This window comes from Malania oleifera, chromosome 7, assembly GCF_029873635.1.
Source record: "Malania oleifera isolate guangnan ecotype guangnan chromosome 7, ASM2987363v1, whole genome shotgun sequence".
NCBI classification, from domain to species: domain Eukaryota; kingdom Viridiplantae; phylum Streptophyta; class Magnoliopsida; order Santalales; family Ximeniaceae; genus Malania; species Malania oleifera.
In genome coordinates, this window is record NC_080423.1 from 103,384,657 (window position 1) to 103,406,419 (window position 21,763).

The window sequence follows — 21,763 nt, forward strand, 5'->3', positions numbered from 1 at the left end:
ATTTCGGGACTCGCAAGCATAATTTAGGAAATTAAGTAGGGATGTTAAATATTAGTTTAAAATTTAAATTTGAGATGTATGAAGCCTAGGGAAGGTTAGATGGATATTATTTTGGGGAAATGAAATAATTAATCTGGGGAAAATGCAAATTGTAGGATTGGAGTTTGGGACGCCAAGGGCGTAGGATTTGGGTTCTAACGAGACTCTCAGTAAATCAGGTAAGGGGAATAAATTATAACAGTATTTTTAAAATTACTGTTTGAATTAATATGTGAAAATGAGCTTATGGTATTTTGTCTGAAAATTATTATGATATAAATATCAGATAAGTTATGTGGCATTTGAGTAATATTAAATTGTGATATTTTGGTGTGTGAAATTAATATATTATGAATATCAGATGAAAACTGTGTGACATATAACGTATATTGAAAAATGTGAAATATAACGATGAATACTTTCTGAGAAAATATTGAAATGAGAATTATTGTTGTGATTAGTGAAAAATAATGAAATATGGAATTGAAATGTGATTGATGATATGCCAATACCGCATAATGATTGTGGGTATGTGGTAGTAAACCCTGATGGATGGTTATGATATTGAACACGGTACCGTTGCTAGTAGTGTAGTGCAACCACACGGACTCTTGGAGCGTGTGGTGTGACAGTCGACTGAGCCATTTTGTAGGGTTGTTGGGCCCCCTGAGTCTGGATCAGGGCCATAGGCCGACCAATCATACTACAAACGCGATATGTGATATGATATTTTGATCTAACCGGGTAGACCAACCACGGTTAGATCCAGCCTTCGAGCCGCACAACCTTGACCATGGGGGGAAGCATGGCATGGAAAGAAAGATCCTCGGGGTAACCATGAGTTACAAATGCAATGTTGATACTAGGTACCAAGAATACTCATGAGCTGGATAATAAAATGGAAACGAAAAGTAAAAGAATGATAAAATTGGCTAAAATGAGAAATGAAAGAAATAATGGTAATTGAGAAATAAAGAATGATAAAATTGAGAAATGGAACCGTGTGAGTTAATAACATAAATAATTGAGGTGAAGTGAAACTCTCCACCTGAGAGTTTACTAAGTAAGGTGAGTGCCCTGATAGATATCAGATGTGACCATACCTGGCTGCATAACGTGTTAGGGCAGAGGGAAGCTACCTGTATGGGCGGGTAATCTTCCCTATTCTCAGAAACTTTGCAGGTAAATATGTATTGGAAATCATTGAATTTGAGAAATGATTTTAAAGCTTATAAAAGCTTGTGTTGTATATCTATATGATTGTGAGAATATGTATATCAGCGTATTTTCTCAGATGAAATGATGATTTGAAAAGTAAAGTGTGCAATAACTAAACTCTTATGGCCACACACTGTAAATAATTTATTCCTTCTTATTGAGATGTGTCTCACCCAAATTATTTAAATTTTTCAAGGAACAGGGATAGGCTAGGTGATAAAGCTCTGTGATCATAGAGAGCTGGGACCTTGACACACAGGGTGAGTTTTTGGACTAGGGGAGGTGTAATTCCCTTAGAGTTGAGTTGTTTTTGAGTTTGTGATGGTGATGAATATATATTTATTATTTTATAAAAAAAATTGTACGAAAATTGGGGCGTCACAGTAGAAGAAACGCCCTTTTGGATATACAACATCACATGTATAAACTCTTATGACTGGATTGTGTGGTTCGAAGACTGGACTTAGCCTTAACATGCCTCCCAACAGGCTAAGTCAAAGGTCATGTCTACAAGTCCGATTTGCCTACTCATCCTAGTCTAGGCTCCAGGGGGGTACACAACCCTTCCATGGACAAATCAACTTTTCATTACCAACACTTCTATCCAGAACAATGTGGTTGCTCTATCTCAAATACTAGCTATGGTACCGTGCTCTCATCATATCTGGTCCTCAAGGTTCTTAAACCATATAATGTAATTTAAGTATTAAAAATTGTTATTTAAACTCATTTCGTCATTCAGTATAAAATCTGTCATATAAAAACCCGACATTCAGTCATCATATCAAACCCTCGCCACACAGCTGTCATATCAAAACTCGGCACTTATCCGTCAAATCAATCTCGGCATACAGCCGTCACATCAAAACCCGGCACTTAGCCGTCATTTCAAAGTTTCACCATTTCCCACATTTCCAATATTTTTATCAATCAGTATAAATCACATTTTTTCTACAATAATACCACAAAAATACTCAAATTCAATTATGCAGTAAAATATAATTAAATTTCATGCCACACGATTTATTCAATAATTATAATTTCACCAATTACCTGAAGAATTTTCAAAATATATAATTCGTAAATTTAATTATAATACAGGTTTGATCAATTCCCCATTTTTAAATTTAATCCCCAATATATTTTTAAAACCTGAATATGATCAAATCCCCACACTTTAATTTAACTCCAAAATATTCCCAAAAAATATGATTTGATCAAATCCCTAATATATTCCCAAAAATCCCGATCTAATCAAAACCCTGCAATTTAATTTAATTAAAATTTATTCCCCAAAACATACGTATAATAATTCAAAATTTCCATTCCTATAAGCTTAAATACTCAGAAAATCCTATATATTATTCTTGAAACCAATTACTACAATTTAATTAAAAATATTTCCAAAATAAACTAACATAATCTATTCCCCTTACCTCACCCTAGGAGTGGTGCCTACAACACTCCTACGAAAAATCCACTTCGATTAAAATGTTGGTGGTCGAGAATTAAACCCAAGGGTATTTTCCGTTCTTCGATTGGGGCACGTTTGGCCGAGGAAATCAAGGAGAGAGAGAGAGAGAGAGAGAGAGAGAGAGAGAGAGAGAGGCTGAGGAGAGAGAAAGTAGAGAGAGAGAGAGAGGTTGAGGAGAGAGAAAGTAAAAAGAGATGGAGAGAGAGAGAGAGAGAGAGAGAGAGAGAGAGAGAGAGAGAGAGATAGACAGACAGACAGATGAGCGTGAAATTAAAATTGGGGGGGTCTCTGTTGGATCTTCAGGAAATGGATTTCCTAAGGCTTTCTTAAGCCTTAGGTAATCTATATATACATATTATTATAATATATTATATTATATTATATTATATTATTAAATTAATATTTATTATTTATTTATTTATTTAATTTTTTTTTTTATTTTTCGGGTACCACTACATTCTTCCCTCCTTATAAAAATTTCGTTCTCGAAATTTGCTAATTATTACTTATTGTAATCTCCTCTGAAAATTACCGAATTGTTTACTCGACTCTAGAAAGAGCCGGCAGCCACCCATATAGCAGCCTCATCCCAAATTTATTAATAATTCTCACTTATGGCGGAGGAATACCGTGGTTACATAAACAGCTCTGGGAGATTACAAATAGCCCAAACCAAAATTCTCCCATAACCACTCAATATAAAAATCATCACATTTAGATTTACAATCAATTACACTCAACTAATTACCCTGCACAAAACCTATCTACGTACAAACGAATACTTACCTAAACAGTTACACTAAACTGCCTAGCGTTGGGGCCTTATCAATTAATTGCGGATACTTCTGGCGTATCTCCTCTTCTAATTCCCATGAGACTTCCTCAACTGCATGATTTCGCCACAGTACTTTCACTAACTGTATTCTTTTAGTATGCAGTTCCTATTCCTTCCAATCTAGGGTTTGAACTGGCACTTCCTCATAGGATAAGATATCTCCGACTTCCAAGAATTCATAAGTTATTACATTCGAAGGATATGGGACGTATTTTCTTAGCATAGACACATAAAATACGTCGTGGATCATAGACAATGCTGGGGGTAAAGTTACCTAGTAGGCAACTAGACCGATTCTTTCTAGTATCTCGAATGACCCAATATACCTAGAGGTTAGCTTACCCTTTTTTTCCAAATCTCATAATTCCTTTCATTAGAGCAATCATTAGGAAAATCATAGCCCTCACATTAAAACTCTAATTTCCGTCGGTGAGTATCAGAGTAACTTTTCTATTGACTCTGAGTTGTCATGATTTTGTCCTAGATCATTTTGATTTTCTCAGATGTTTGTTGAATCAATTCTAGCCCCAAAATTTATCATTTTCCAACCTCTTCCCAATACAACAGAGATTGCCACCTTTGACCATACAATGCTTCATATGGTAACATTTCAATACTAGCTTGATAATTGTTATTATAGGCGAATTCCACCAGTGGCAAAAACTAGATCCAGTTACCTCCAAAATCCAGCACACAGACCCTCAGCATATCCTCTAAGATCTGAATCATTCACTTTGACTGTCCGTCAGTCTGTGGGTGAAATGCAGTGCTGAAAGTAAGTTGAGATCCTAAGGCTTCCTGCAAACTCTTCCAGAATCGAGAGGTGAACCATGGATCTCGATTTGAAACAATGGACACAAGCATGCCATGGAGTCTAAATATCTCCTGCACATAAAGTTCTGTTAGCCTATACATTGAGTAACTGACTCTAATTAGAAAAAAAAAAATGTGCAATTTTTGTTAGCCGATCCACAATTACCCAGATGGCATCATATCTATGCAACGCTGATGGTAACCCCGTGACAAAGTCCATGGAGATGTTCTCCCACTTCCACTCAGGAATGTGAAGTGGTTGCAATGGTCCCACTGGTCTCTAATGTTCTGCTTTCACTCGCTGGCATATCAGACACTATTCCACAAATCGGGCAATCTCCCTTTTCATATTGCTCCACCAGAAGGATTCTCACAAATTTCTATACATTTTGTACTCCCTGGATGTACGATATAAAGAGAGCGATGAGCATCCTCCAGAATCGCCCTTTTTATCTCAACATCGTTAGGTACACAGAGTCTGGTATGAAATATGAGAACCACATTTTCTGAGATATTGAAATTTGTTTGTTGCCCACTCCATACTTTCTCTACAATTTTCATCAATTATGGATATTTCATCTGAGTAGCTTTAATCATTTCCTGCTAAGTCGACTAGATTACTAGACTCGCGATAAACGCCAAGTGATTCCCTTCCACCATTTCCAAGCCAAACCTCTATAGGTCCATCCTGATCTGGTGTTGGGCCACTACTGCCGCAACTAACGCATCCACTGACTTCCATCTCAAAGCATCAGTTGCCACATTAGCTTTCCCTAGGTGATAACTGATGGTGCAGTCATAGTCTTTTATGAGTTCAAGCCATCTTCTCTGTCTAATATTCAACTCCATTTGTGTGAAAATATACTTAAGTCTTTTATAATCTGTGAAAATTTCACACCTTTCACCGTACAAATAGTTCCTCCAGACTTTTAATGCAAAGATCACCTCTGCCAACTCCAAGTCGTGTGTTGGATAATTCTTCTCATACTCCTTGAGCTGCCGAGAAGCATATGCAATAACCTTTCCCCTTTGCATCAATACGAACCCAAGCCCTTTTTGAGACGCATCACTATAGATTACAAAAACCCCTTCTCCTGAATGGATTGGCAGCACTAGGGCAGTGATCAGTCACTGCTTTAACTCCTGAAAACTCTGCTCCCACTCATCTACCCACTCATATCTCATATTCTTCCTAGTCAACTTTGTCAGAGGACGTGATAACTTGGAGAAACCCTCCACGAATCGGCGGTAGTATCTTTTCAATCCCAAGAAACTCCTGACCTCATGGACATTTTTCGATCTTGCCCAGTCCACTACTTTAACAACCTGCTATATTTTACGAATATTTTATGACTTTCCAATTATAAATACTATGAAATTCCATATCTCTTATACCTTTTGATATATATAATTCTCAATCTATGTAGTAGAAAGTTGTATCCATATAATCATGAGCACATAAATACACAATGCCAGAGTGTTAAAATATTCCCCAAAATATACATATACAATTTTTCCTCATAAGCACCCTCACTTGTACTAAAGCTATACGAAAATCAATCTCCCAAAAATACTCACTCTACTGACAGGGCAGGACTGAAACCTCTCTACCTGCGAGCCTAATCTGCTCGCCTAGCTGGATCACCTGAAAATTGTTAAAGTAATGTGATGAGATGACGCTCAGTAAGACGAAATATGTTATTGCTAGTGTCTGGCAAATGAGTTACAATTCTATAAAAATCTGATTCTGTATAATCATGTATAACTGAATTTGTAAATATGGTACAAATAACATAAACCACCACCTATATCCATGTTGCTTAACATATCCGTATTTTAGGTTTCTACTCATAATACTTCGAATGTGCATAGGTATATTCTATGTTTCTGTAAAACTGTATATACATAATAATAACTGAAAAAAAACTTCCCTCGATGGATAACTGTATGTCATGATTTAACCCCTCGTGACAGGATTGTGTAGCCCGTAGGCGAGATTTATCACTGGCTAGCCTATTAGGATAAACCTGATTATGCGCCAAAACTGCGTAATTAGGCATCTTAACCTGATCTTTACGGCTTATATTTTTAATTAAATATCCAAATTTGTCATATATTTTAATAAAGTGCCGTATTTATGATTTTTTAACTTTATTGCACAATTTATGAATTTTTGATAATTTTTTATCGCAGGAAAATTCTCGAGAACCAAAACCGATACCTGTTCGTATTTCCTGCATAACTTTTTCATCCGAGCTCCAATCAAGACGATTCAAATTTTTGGAGAAAGAGAAAAAGATTATCTACAATTTCCATGTTTTAAGTTTTGCGAGAAACGGGCCTCAGGAAGGTCAAATTTGGCTGTGAACAGAGAACAAAAAATAAAGAAAAAAAAAAGAAAAAAAATAATATATAAGTTGCTGATATGACCCGGCCATGCAGGCCGGGTGGGTTGGATAACCGGGTCAAGTGAGTTGGATCCGGGTAGTAGGGCAGCCATCTCCCCACCCCTTTATAACCTCTCTTTTCCCCTGTACTGGACAAGCCCACGGGGGCTCCCTTCTCCCTTCCCTTTTCTTTTCTTTTCTTTTCTTTTCCTTTCTTTTCTTTTCTTTTTCTCTTCTCCTTTCTCCAGCTCCCATTTCCTGTTCTTTCTCTTCTTTTCCTCTTTATCCTGCCCTTTGTTTTATTTGTGGTCTCTCCTGCAAACTCCACTGCTCCTCTGTTCTTCCCATCCTCCGGCAGCAACAGCTTTTCCAGCCGCTGCAACAGCCCGCGAAGCAGCCTTCCAGAGCAGCCTCCCACGAACCCGTGGCCTCCCTCTGTTTCCACCGTCCAGAGCCACCACAACAGGTTGCAGCAGAGCAGAGCCCGAGCACCAGCACAACACCAGAGCTCCTCCTCTCTGCCAGCAGACCCTTCAGCAGAAGCATTCGAGCAGCCACCAGCATGCCATCTCCTCGGCCAGCACAGACCCGGGCTTACTCTCTCTCTCTCTCTCTCTCTCTCTCTCTCTCTCTCTCTCTCTCTCATTTTAGTTTCTTTATTAAGTTCAACCTCTTTTATTATTTACTTATTTTGTTCGTAGTTAAGGATTGGCATTAGGTTTGAGCATTTAAATTTTATTCATCTTTGCTTAATTTAAATAATAATAATAATAATAATAATAATAGAAGAATAAATAAACGAAATACAAAAAAAGGGGAGTAGTTTGAATTTAGAATAGTTGTCTTTTCAAGATTTCAATTAAGCATTTTTTTTACCGAAATTTGGGTTAGCTAGGATCAACTTGATAAAAGCTCATGTTTTTATTTTTTTTATTTTTTTTTTCTTTTCTTGTTATCGTTTAAGTGTTATTTTTTCGGTTGAGCCTTAAATTAGATTGTGGTTGTGATTCGAGCTCTTGATTTTGTTAAAGATCCGATTTTTATTGTGCATGCCTGAATCTAATTAAATTTTCATTGTGTGTTTTAATTCCTTGTTCGAGGTTACCATGTTTATGTTAACGCATGTCCTAATATTTCCTTGAGTAGGTTAGGGTTTCCATTAGTGTTCTTTACTTCAATGCATGTTAGTTTTAGGGCTTTAAATTGCGTGTCATTTAATTCGTCAGAAGTGAAATTGAACAATCTTGAAATCCCAAATTTGAACTGAGTTTAGTACATTTTTATTTTTAAGTGGACGAACGTAAATTTTGAGATTAAAATGCATTCCCTAAGGAGACGATCTAACCCTTGGACTGAATATTACATAACATAACTCTTATACTTGGGATAACTTTCGAGCTGCTCATTTTTCAAGTGAGTCAAGTTTTTGGCGTCGTTGTCGAGAAATGTCGGTCTTAGTCTCAAATTAGTGTTTTTCCTGTCATTTTTATTAGTTTTATGAAAAAGAAAAAAAAATAGAAAACAAAAACAGAAAAAAAAAAATTGAGTTTTGAAAAATGGTTGCACCTGCACCGCTCACGATAATGGACTTTTTGCAGCTTGAATATACCACTGCATCCTCTTCCACTGTTTTGCCTTATGACGAGTTTAATTTCATGATGCAGCGCGGGAGGACGTCATTGCTACCCAAGTTCTACGGAACGGAATCTGAGTGCCCTCTCAGCACTTGGCCGAATTTGAATTAACTGGCTATATGTTTTTCCCTTATGCTAGGACTGATGAATCTATTCGACTGAATTTATTTCTTGGTACTTTGCAAGATAAGGCACAGATCTGGTTTCATTCCTTGAGACCTCACTCTATCACTAATTGATCTGATATGGAGCGTGAATTTCTGCATGCGTTTTGTCCCTCACAGAATGCTCAATTTTTGTAAGAACAGATTCTTAATTTTGTGCAACAGGATGACGAGACATTTCAGGCTTGCTGGAAGTGATTTAAGGATCTACTAAGTACTTGCCCACATCACGGGTTTGACTTATGGAGGTTAGCTGATTATTTTTATATTCCTCTTACACTTGATTGCAAGTATTTTGTCCAGACCATGTGCAATGGAGAACTCTTCAGCAAGGATCCAAATCAGGTACTATCGTTCTTCGATTACTTAACTGATTGTGTACCACAGTGGAATACACGATACAATCAGGCACCTCTGACTACACACCCTATCAGCACAATTAGTGGTAGAGAATAAGCCAACATACTATCCAGATAATCCTCCGCCTCAATACCAGCCACAACAGATCCCTCAGAGCTGTACGCCGTCAGACCTTTTCGAGGATAGCATAACATAGATGGCGAACATGCTCCAGCAGTTCATGCAAACTCAAGTCAATCATAATAATGAATTGCGGGATACCATTAATGCGATAAGCACATAGTTGGACATCTTAGAAAACGAAGAATTGCTTGCGGAACCTCAGCCTAGTCCTCAAGAGTACCAACAACCACAACAACAAATGCACGATGTTTTCTTTGAGGCAGCAGAGGCCGCCATCACTTTGAGAAGCGAGAAAGAAGTTCCCCAACCTGAGATGCTCATCGCCGGGCAACTAGTTGTCCCAGTACCGGAAGTTACGACTAAAATAGATGAATTCAAAGAAAAATTAGAAGAAACGGGCCCAAAAGTGGGGCAGTCAGTTAATGTGGAGAATGGTACCAATGAGGAGTACCAACCTGTGGTACCTCCCTCTCAGAGCCCAGAAATCGTGAAACCGTCACTCCTGCCTAAATCAGATGTCAGCTAATTTGGAAGTAGACCTTTGCAGTGGTGAGATGATATGTACACCCAATAAAGAGGGTGACCAGACTGGTGAGAGTCTCATGTTCAAAAAATTAGGTAAAACTTTTAATGTTAATGCTTCTGAAGAACTACAGGTATTTTTTCCAATCATTTTCTCTCAAATGTTAGTTCGTAAAGAAGCACATTTCCTGGACACGATGTTGAATAAAGACCCCTTCTTGTCAACACACGAGGTCGACCTGCGCACGTATTGTTTGGTATTTGGAGAACCTACCTCATTCTAGCTGGCGACTGCCTTGCGGCGAGTAGGGTTTAAAACCCTGTTTTAAGTCATTTTAACTTCCAACAGGCGCCTGCTCCTTCCTCTTTCTCTCTAAAATTCTTTTTTCCTACTCTTTTCCACACAAACACCTCGTCCAAATCAGCTTGAAACTGAGCATCAAACCTTCCCTCCGTATCAAATCGCGAATATAACCTAGGGTTTCTCTGCCTTTCTCTTCAATACAAACATGCCTCAAGCAAAATCAGTTGGTAACAAGGGGTCTTCCTCTTCAACAAGGATCAACAATGATGAAGTGGAGAAATGGTTAGTAACTCCACAAGCTAAGAAACTCTATAGGAATCAAATCGCTTCAGCTGAACCCATATTAGGTAAAGTTCTTGATGTTACATTCTTCAATACGGATTTTCCTGAAATTATGGAACTTTTTAAGGAGATTGGATGGGATCGATTTATTACAATCAAGTTAAAGGATACTATCCCAACGTGGTTCAGATTTTCTATGCAAATATGGAAAGATGTGAAAATGGGATCAAAACAAATCTTTTAGGGCAAAATATTCATCTTACTCTCATATCTTTGGGAAAAATTCTTCAAATCAAGACAAGAGATTTTAAGGTCCACATTGTTGAGAAACAATGGATTATGTCCCAGGGATTCACTCCAGAGGAATTTTTGCCTCTAGTCATAACTGATACACCTGTAAACTTTGGGCATCCACCTCTTTACAAACAGCTCAATCTACAAGCTCTAATCCTGCACAAACTCATTACATACAATATCCTACCACATTCTGGTTCTCATGATCATATTTCATTCTTAAATTGTTTTGTAATGTAGTGTATTCTTAAAGGGAAAAAGTTGGATCTTCCTAGCTTACTTATTAAGTGTATTATTATGAAAGTTGATGCCCCTCGTGTTGTTCTACCATATGCTAGGATGTTAAATATGGTATTTGCTCATTTCAATGTTCTTACACCATCATTTAACTTCACTAGAAAAACCCATTACGATATCTTTTCTGATACTATTCTTAAACGTATGGGATATAAGAACTCTCCTCAAGGATGGTTTCATAAGGGACATCGTCATGTATCATCTGCACCACCACCTCAATCTTCCATACCAGCATCTTCAGTTCAACTTGACCCGGAAACTCCTTCTTGGTTCGTTCCATTCTTTAATCATTATATAACCTTCAGTGATGGAATGCAATCTGAACTTGGTACTCTAAGGGAGAAGGTTTCTACTGTAGAAACTCATTGTTCAAGTCTTGTTCAGCGAGTTAACAAAATTGAACAACATTTGGCTAGCTCTTCTAAAGGCAAATCTCCAATGGATATCAGCTCTACTCCATCAAGTGATGATGAATCTGGTGAACAAGAAGAAGAAGACGATGAAAGCGGGTTTATGGAAGCCTCCGATTGATGTGTTTCATTGTTATTTTTCATTTTTAAGTTTTAATGCTTTACCGGATAGTATGTTCTTTATGTTTGTAAGCTCTATAAGTACTATGTATTACAACACTTCTCTATTTTTTCTTTTTTGTATTATCTCTTCTGCTTTTTTATTGATGTCCAAAGGGGGAGATGTTTGAGAGAAGGGAGTGCAAAAATGTGTGATGCTAATATGCTATGGTTTGTAAAACTATAAATATGTATGGATCATTTATGGATTATCTTGTATGGATCTTTTGCATGGATCATATCTTGTATGGATCTTGTATGGATTATTTTGCAAGTAACATGAATTCATAAGACTATAACAATGAATGTATCATGCTTGTTGAAAGGGGGAGCCATGAGTATTATTTCTTATTATTTTTGCTCTCGATTGGTCATCATCAAAAAGGGGGATATTGTTGGTCTAATAAGGCTTACAATTCTTATTTTGATGATAACAAATCATGATATGTTTAATGTGGTTCAAGTGAAAGTTTTTCAAGAAAAAGGCAAAGCTTAAAGGTAGTGACAAAGCTCAAAATGATGATAAAGCTTATGGATTAAAAAGAGATCTTGAAGAGCATGAGGATTAAAGATAACTTGATGAAAGCTTAAAGAAAAGATCGAAAACTCAAAGATGATGGAAGAACAAGAACTTACTTGAAGATCAAAGGATTAAAATTTTAAGGATGTTTTGAATGTAAGTACTTCAAGTTAATTTACAGTATAAACTGATTTGAAACTCTCATAAAATCAAAAGAAACTCAAAAATATATTTTTAAGGAAACTCTAAAGAATGTTTTTAAAATCGAAGAAAAGAAAGTTTTTTGAAAAAGAAAAGTTTTTGAAAAACAGAAGGGCCAGGTGACTGTCCTCTTGTGGCAGGCGACTGCCAAGTTAAATGAGTTAAATGAAGAATTTTTCAAAGAGACAGTAGCATGCCAGGCGACTTCCTGAACATAGCCAGGCGTCTGGGTGGTCATGCCAGGCGACTGCCTTGGTTCTGATTGGTGACTTCCAGTGTCTGTGTTGTGAGTTTGTTCTATGACAGGCGACTGCCAAATTGTGGCAGGCGACTGCCACTCGAACATTGGCTTAAAAACTCTCAACGGGAAGATTTTTTAAATGAAATTTTTGGACACTATTATTTTGAAAAACTTGAAAACTATTTCAAGGAAACTTTGGAGGTAAGGAATTACTTTTAAACATCTATAAATAGCCCCAAACTTCAAAGATTTTAAACACCAAAAAATTTTCAGCTATCAAAGTTCTCAAAAAGGCTCTCAAACTCTCTTGTGTTTATTCATCTTCAACTACTGAATTGCTACTAATTCACACTCCGAAGTAAAGCCTTCAAAGTAAGAATCTTTCAAATTTTGGAAGATACTTGGTGATCTAAATTGAGTATTGAGCTTCAAATTCTTTTATATTTGAATTACTTTGAAGTATTATTGTGCTGAATGTTGTACTAACTTACTCCATTGTGAGAGTGTTTTCTTGTACACAAACTCTTCTCTATCTTGGTTCTTGTTTATAGACGATTCAGGGCTGTAGAATTGTTGGACCAAATGAGGGAATATTGTTTGGAGAAGCAGGCTCTAGCCTAACGGAAGGAGTGATTGTAATCGGTATTGTTCCACCCGTCAACGAAACTCAATTAGTGAATCCTTTGGAGTTCTGAAGAGCACGAGCATCATTTGAGGCTGGTGTTACAGGTATTGAGGGAAAAGAAATTATATGCAAAGTTCAAGAAATGCGAGTTCTGGTTAAGGTAGGTTACTTTTCTTGGCCATGTGATCTCAGAAGTAGGAGTATCAGTCGATCCGAGCAAGATAGAGGCAGTGGTGAATTAGTCAAGGCCGGGAAATGTTCAGGAAGTCAGGAGTTTTCTGGGGTTGGCAGGTTATTACCGACGCTTTGTGGAGGGTTTTTCCAGGCTATCAGGTCCATTGACACGACTTACGAGGAAAAATATGAAATTTGAATGGACTGATGACTGTGAGCAGAATTTTCAAGAGTTAAAGCAGTGGTTAGTTTCAGCCCCAGTACTGGCTGTTCCATCAAGGGAGGACGGTTATGTGATGTACAGTAATGCCTCTTTGAAGGGTCTTGGGTGCGTGTTGATGCAGCATGGTAGGATTATTGCATATGCGTCTAGGCAGCTTAAAGAATATGAGAAGAATTATTCTGTCCATGACTTAGAGCTTGCTGCGGTGGTTTATGCTCTTAAAATTTGGAGGCATTATTTATACGGTGGGAAGTGCGAGATTTTCATGGACGACAAGAGCCTAAAATATTTCTTCACTCAGAAAGAATTAAAGACTATGACTGCACGATTAGCTACCATCTAGGAAAAGCGAACGAAGTGGCAGATGCTTTGAGCAGGAAGTCAGGGGGATCCGTGCTGGCAGCTATGGTGATTCAGCACTCGATTTTGATGGATTTGGAGAGGCTTAGTATCAAATTGGTGGAGGAGAGTCCTCAAGCAATTATTGCCAGCCTAGTGATTCAGCCTACACTATACGAGAGGATTAAAGCAGCCCAGGGTGATGACGCAGAGTTGGCAGCAGTGATGGCTAGAGTACGTGATGGTCAAGCGGAGGAGTTCAACATATCAGATGATGGAACTCTGCGATTTTGTACTAGGCTATATGTTCCTGCAGACATCGAGATCAGGAGGACTATACTGGAGGAGACTCACAGATCCCTATGCACGATCCATCCTGGCAGTACTAAAATGTACAGGGATCTACGAGAGTATTTCTGGTGGAGTGGAATGAAGAGGGAGATAGCTGAATTTGTTCAGCAGTGTTTGACGTGCCAGCAGGTTAAAGCTGAGCACTAGAGACCAGCAGGACAGTTGCAGCCATTGTTTATTCTGGAGTGGAAGTGGGACCACGTTTCGATGAATTTTGTTACGGGGTTACCACCGGTGCGGCAGGGATTGAATACAATTTGGGTAGTTGTTGATTGTTTTACGAACACTACTCATTTCATCCCTATTAAAATTGGTTATTCCATGGACAAACTGGCAGAAATATATGTTCAGGAGATAGTTCGTGTTGATGGAGTACCGGTATCCATAGTCTCAAACCGAGATCCTTGGTTTACTTCACGATTCTGGAAGAGTTTTCAGGAGGCTATGGGTACGCAGTTAGCTTTTAGCACTGTTTTTCATCCCCAGATTGATGGTTAGACAGAAAGGACCATTCAGATACTAGAAGATATGCTTCGTGCTTGTGTACTTGATTTTGGGGGCAATTGGAATCAGTTTATGTCGTTGGTTGAGTTCGCTTACAATAATAGCTATCAGGCTAGTATCGGCATGGCTCCATACGAAGCATTGTACGGCAGGAGATGTCGTTCTGCTTTTTTCTGGGATGAAGTAGGTGAAAGGCGAGTTTTGGGTCCAGTTATAGTACAACAGGCGTCCGAAAAAGTTCGGTTAATTAGAGAAAGAATTAAAACAGCACAGAGTCGGCAGAGAAGTTATGCAGACACTCGTCGTAGAGAATTGGAATTTGATGTGAGAGATCGAGTATTATTGAAGATAGCTCCTCTGAAGGGAGTTATGAGGTTTGAAAAGAAGGGCAAGTTGAGCCCTAGGTTTATTGGCCCTTTTGAGATACTTGAGAGAATAGGGTCAGTTGCCTATAGGCTAGCTTTGCCACCAGCTTTGGCTCGTATTCATAATGTGTTTCATGTTGCCATGTTACGGAAATACGTCCCAAACCCATCCCACATCATTAGCTATGCAGAGATAGAGCTAAAGGATTCCTTGGCATATGAAGAGGTACCGGTACAGATTTTGGACAGAAATTTTCAGACTTTACGCACTAAAGAAATACAGTTAGTAAAAGTTTTGTGGAGGAATCATGCTATAGAGGAAGCTTCTTGGTAGCTCGAGGAGTAGATCAGACAGAGATACCCGCAGTTGTTCCTAGAGGTATAGAGGTACTCAGGTAAAGCATGATAGTTAGATAGATTTCTTTTTGCAGGTACATGTATAAGATCTTAGCTAGTAGATAGTTTTCAGTTTTATATGTGTAATGTCCCAGAACATAGCATGTAACCACGGTATTCCTCTGCCACAAGTGAGGGCAGGTAAAAAAATAAGTAAACCCTTTTCCTCTACAGAATGATAGTGCGTGTTGGCGGGGATACAGATAGTAAATTTCAAGGACGAAATTTTATAAGGAGGGGAGAATGTAACGACCCAGAAAATATCCATATTCAAATATTAAAGAGAGAGGAAAATAGATACAGAAACGGAAGCAGGCCATAGACTTCGTCGATGAACACAGGGTCTCGTCGACGAAGGCCTTCAGAATTTCGTCGACGAACACAGGGCTTCATCGACGAGAAAATACCGAGAGGGGTTCTGAGGCAACCTGAATTTCGTCGACGAATACAGGGTCTCGTCGACGAAATTTGTGAAGGACTCATCGACAAACACAGGGTCTCATTGATGAACACAGGGTCTCGTCGATGAAATACCCTGTTTATATATAGGGAATTCGGGGAAAATTTTCATTTTTACGAAATCTCTCCTTCTCTCTCTCTCTACCTACAACTTTCTCTCCCTTCTCTCTTCGTTTCTGGTCCCACCAGTCCCTGGATCGACGATCCGAAGCTATCACGATTCTCCTGGCAGAGTTCTCTACAAGATTGCCAGAGCGGATCGTTAAGAAAACGAAGTTGGATTTCATCCCAAATTCTGAGTAAGGTCTTTTATTGAGTTTTTGGCCTTATGGTAGTTATAAGAAATGACGTAGGAGGAAAAATAATAATATTTTGTTCTGGGACATTGTGTTTTCAGGATGTTGGGTTAGGAATCCTGTGGGTATAGAGCCAAATTTTTATAAGGGCTTTTCAAAGTTGAGGTAAGGAAAATATGTTATGTTAGAAGTTTTAATAGAGTTAATAGAGATTTCATAAGCATATTTTTATGTTAGTCTATTATACTGTTTTTATAGAAAATGAGCATAAATGTTTGTGTGGCCTAAGTAGACTTTTCGTGTAAAGAATGAATTTATACAGTTATTATGAAACATCATACTATACTAAATACAAAGATATAGATAGTATATATATTTGATATGGTTTTCCAGTATATGAGATTATACAGAGATAGATTTATATTCGCAGAGAAATGTACACACATATACAGTTTTATATGAATAGTTCATGAAACGGTTATATACATATATCCAAATACATGTATACAGATGCTCAGATCAGTATTTTATATTACAGTTTATTATAGAACGGTATATACATATATACAGTGTTATAACATATCATGTTTTTCCTATTAACATAACATACAGAACACAGACAGAGTATATATACAGAATACACAGATAGATATACAGAGGTAGCATCAAGATGCTACAGATACAATGTTTACAGTACAGAAAGACAGAGTTATGGTAATTTTGGGAACACGATGAAAACAGTAAAAGAGTATATATATGTACATATGTATATAGTATCAGATCCCTGAGGAAAGTTATACAGACAGATACAGATTACAGAGCACGGTACCGTTGCTAGATATAGATAGAGTGCAACCACATATCTCAAATAGTATGTGGGTATCGTCAGCCGTGCTCGAAGAGTATGTAGCTTCCCAGTACACTGGGTTGAGGGGGCCGGTTTGATGAGGTAGTAGCCAGTCCCGAGCTTAGGAGAGGATGCAGTTTGGCCGGGCTGAGGTAGTGTAGAGTATGATGACCTATCTGGAGGGCTGACTAGATAGAGTCCCGCCAACGGGCCGCACAACCCTGTCATGAGGGGTCAAATCATGACGTACAGAGTCCCAGGGATAAAAGCACAGTTATATATATATGATTACAGTTTTACTGTATAGTATGATATTACCAGTATGAAAAGTAGAAAAACAGATGATATAATATGTTTTAAATTGTGAAGGAAAGATATGTTTTACAGATGATTTATTACATTACAATTCAGTTATTATTTTAAAAGTATCCTTAACTTAGTTGCCACACACTAGTGATAGCATAATTCCACTTACTGAGTGTCGACTCACCCCTTTATTCTCACATTTTTTAGGTGAGCCAGATAGGCGAGCAGATCAGGCTCGCGGATAGAGAGAGTGTTTGGTCACCCTGGTTATAGGGTGAGTTTTTGGCAGAGATGTGTATGTTTTTGGGATAGATAATATTGGAGTGGCACCTTTTTATATGGTCTGTATATTCTAGAATCTGGTATTGTACAGTTTATGTATAAATGGTTTCATGATATATGTTTCCGCTGCGTAGGAATGTTTACTGCATACGTATAAAATAAAATAAAATAAAATGATAAGAATTTTGAGGTCGTTACAAGCCAGCTAACTGACCATCTAATAAAATCAATTTTTGACAGACAGAACGGTCTCAATCGCTTGTCCAGCCAGCTGACTTTGTATAAACACCTACCCAGTCGCCTGTCTAGCCAACTAACCCTACAGGAATTTAAATTTTGAACTTTAACGGAAAAATTCTAAAAATTAGTTTTTTAAATCTAAACGTTATAAAAACTTGGGGGACACTCCAAGCAACTTGGGAGATAAGGAAACTCATTTTATAAATACATGGTTTTGCAAATCAAATTATACCAAGCAATTGAAAATCAATTCTCAAAGCTAAAACTCTCATACTCTCAAAGCTCTCATGCTCTCATCTTTGCACATTTGAATTGCTGAGATTTTTTGGAAGCAACTGATCAATCCTTCTCTGTGTTTCTGAATTGTTGATTCTTATCTAAAAGGAAAACTTGGTGAAATCTCTCTTGAACTTCAATTGTATTTCACATTGATATTTTGATTGAAGTACATAGTATTTAAAATTGTACTAATCCACCCTACCCGAGGGCAATTCTTTGTACACAGATTATTGATCTTGTTCTTGTAGATTTGACGATTCAAGGATTGTTTGGATCGTTGCCCAAGCGTGGGGTATCGCTTGGAGAGGCATTGCTCTAGCCTAGTGAAGGAGTGTTTGAGCTGGGGTATCGCTTGTAAGGTTTTGTTCCACCTGGAAAGGAACTGGTTTTAGTCAATCCTTTGGTCGTTTGCCAAAGGTGAGGACATAGGTTAAGGATAAGCCGAACCTCGTAAAAAATCCGGTGTCAGTCTCTTTCCCTTACTCTCTTTACTTTCAGCATATACGAACTGCGTGGATGTTTTAAATTTCTTAATCGATCATAGATACTGCGTGGATTAGATATTAAATAAATTTAAACTTAATTTTTTTTGGGGATTGTGGAAACCGAAAGGGAGTACGTTGGTTAATCCATACTTTGCGGAAACTGTAAGGGAGTACGTTGATTGGTGAAACACCCAAAGACTCTTTAAACTGCAAGTTTATTTAACATCTAAGCTTTTAGAAAGAGTATTGGATTTTATATTGCACTTCATTTTGAGAAAGCAAATTTATTATCACAGGGCTTGCATTAACCACAGGGCTTGAATCAAACTTTCATATATACAGGACTATAAACAACAAAAGTTGAATCTTATATCTTAGTTTGAATATTGTGATTGATTGGAAAATTTATTGGTTTGGCTGATTAATTGGTTAAGTACTTTGTTGGTATATGATTATGGATTGAATATTATTTTAAGTATTTATTGTGTATTTGATAAATCAACAAGAAATCAAGATTTCATTGAAATAATTAAATTAGGTTAAAGAATTCATTAAAAAGAATTAAAAGAGGTTAAGGATTCTTGAAAAGAAATAAAAGAAATTTTTAAATCCAATTCAGCCCCCTCTTGGGACTACACCTTGGTTTTCACATAAAATATAACTTATATACATCTCAAAATATCATCAAAATATTTATACCCTTTCTCTATCTATAACCCAAAAATGCTATCAACCTCGAGCTCTCTAAGTTTGATCACGTGGAGGTCCTGAAAAAGATAAATTTGTATTCGGGTGAGACACATCTCAGTAAAGGAAGAGACAATATATATTAAAACAACGTGTGGTCAACATGAGATTATAATCAACATTTTAATATCATTTACAAACCATAACATAAATTCTTAAAACTATTTTTTGATCCTATTTAAACACATGCAAAGTATTTACCCACGAGACTACCCAAGGATAAGGGTGATTACCCGTCCATACAAGTAGCACCCCAATGCTCTAATACATTAAGGAACCCAAAGGTCACAACTAAAGCATACCAAGGCACTCACCTTACTCAGTAAGCCCTCAAGTGTTAGATAAATCTCTTACTCACACAATTCATACAAAATTTTACCAGCGAAGGCCCCTGAGAATAAGGAAATCTACCCTTCCATACAAATAGTTTCCCTATACCCTAGTGTGTTATGCAGTCAACTGCTACATCTGATACTACTAGTGCACTCACCTTTCTCAGCAAGCCCTTAGGCAAAGAGTTTGTCCCACCCTAACGTAACATGTTCTACTAACATAAATACTTGATAATACCTTAATACATTATTCTGTCTGTCGTTATTCAACCATCCATAACCGTTCATGTTCATAACTTTAGCATTTCATAATATTTCACTTTACATAACCTTTTACATTTTACATCGTTCACATTTCATATTTCATATCCATTTCATTTACATTACATTTCATTCATTCGTACTACAACTCCTTTTAGCCGTACATCAGTTAGTTCACATAGATATGTGTTAAATATGCTAATCATCAATAAGTCTACAGCTCCTTTTAGCTATAATTGTATACATGGTTGCATTATCAAACACAAGCAACATAATCCCTATAACATTTCATTATCAATGCATTTATTACATAGCCTGCATCTCTTACATATAACATATGTTTAAATTGCAATACCATCTACTCATGCCACACAATGTTGCAATAAATCCCTATTTAGCCTGAAAAATTAGCCAACAAACATTTAACGTTTATATACTGAAAATATACCCTTCATTTATTACATAATTATCCTGAAAATACCTTCCACTTTCATCAGTTCATTTTCACATATACGTAGCTAAATAAGCAACCCTAAGTTCAAAAAACATAATTTACATGGTTGGCATTTTATACCCACATGGAAACATATATACATATATAACATTGTCAATTTTTATTTTAATTCATGAAAACCTGATTTAATACATATATATATATATATATATATATATATATATGTATTTCCCCCTTACCTGAATCCTTGAACTATACCAACAGGTATCTTGAACTGATGACTATGATGCTCACCTGGACCCTAGTTCAAAAACCCTAGTTTAATTAAATAATCTCCAAATAAACTACTATTTCAGCAATTTCTCAACTTATAAACCTTAAATAGACTTTTAAAACCCCAAAATTAAGAATTCAAACCCTTACCTCAACTTAGGAGCGTTTCCCAAAAAGCCCAGTTTAGAAAACTGATCCACAACTGATCCGCTAGATGTGTAGAGAATCTTCCCTAGAACACCGTAGCGACTCCAATTATCAATTCGAGCTGAATCTGGGCCGAATTCTTAGAGTGAAGGGAGAGAGACGAGTTTAGAGAGAGAAACACGAAGGAAAAATGATTTCCTTCACGTGGAAGCTACCTTAGATCCTTATATACTCGTCCTTGCCACGTGGACTCGTCGATGAACCATTGAAGAACACTCGTTGACAAGGTCGTGAGCTCGTCAACAAGAATCTAAACATCTCAAACCCTCTCGGTTAATCCTCGTCAATGAGACATAAATGCTCAGCGACGAGGCTCACAGGATCTCTCGTCGATGAGAAAAATCCAGCTTGTCGACGAGCAGTTGCTTATTACCCTTTACAATTTCTTTTCCCTTACTTATATTTTCCCTTTTCCTTTTTATTATCTTTCTTATTATTTTAAATAGCTAAAATTCTCCGGGTCGTTACATTTTTAATTTTGGTTTTCTAGACACCATTCCAAGACTAGGGTAAGGATAGTGGAATTATATCTATTAATTATTTTTAAAGTTTAATTAGTATTGGGAGTGGGGGCCTAGGAAATGTTAAAATAATTGTAATTACAGGGTTGAGTTAATTGAATTTAGGAAAATGTGATTTCAGGGTTTTGAGTTTCGAAAGCTGCCGGTATGGATTTAGGGATTTTAGCAAACCTCTCAATAAGCAGGTAAAGGGAATAAATTATAACAGTTATTTTTGGACATTACAAGTTGAATAAATATGTGGAAAAGAGAATATGATATTTTGTTTGAGATTATTATGATACGAATATCAAATAGAATTGTGTGGCATATGATTTATACTGGAAATGTGTTTGAAATTGGGTTATGTGATTTGCACTGAGAATTAAGAGACTATGATATATATGTTGAAATGTTTTATGCAGAAATGAAGATAATGGAAACCAATTTTATTTTATATACTGAACGGTGATGATATAAGATTTGAAATATGGAAAATGATGAAAAGTGGAACACAGAATTGTTTTATTGAGAATGATGA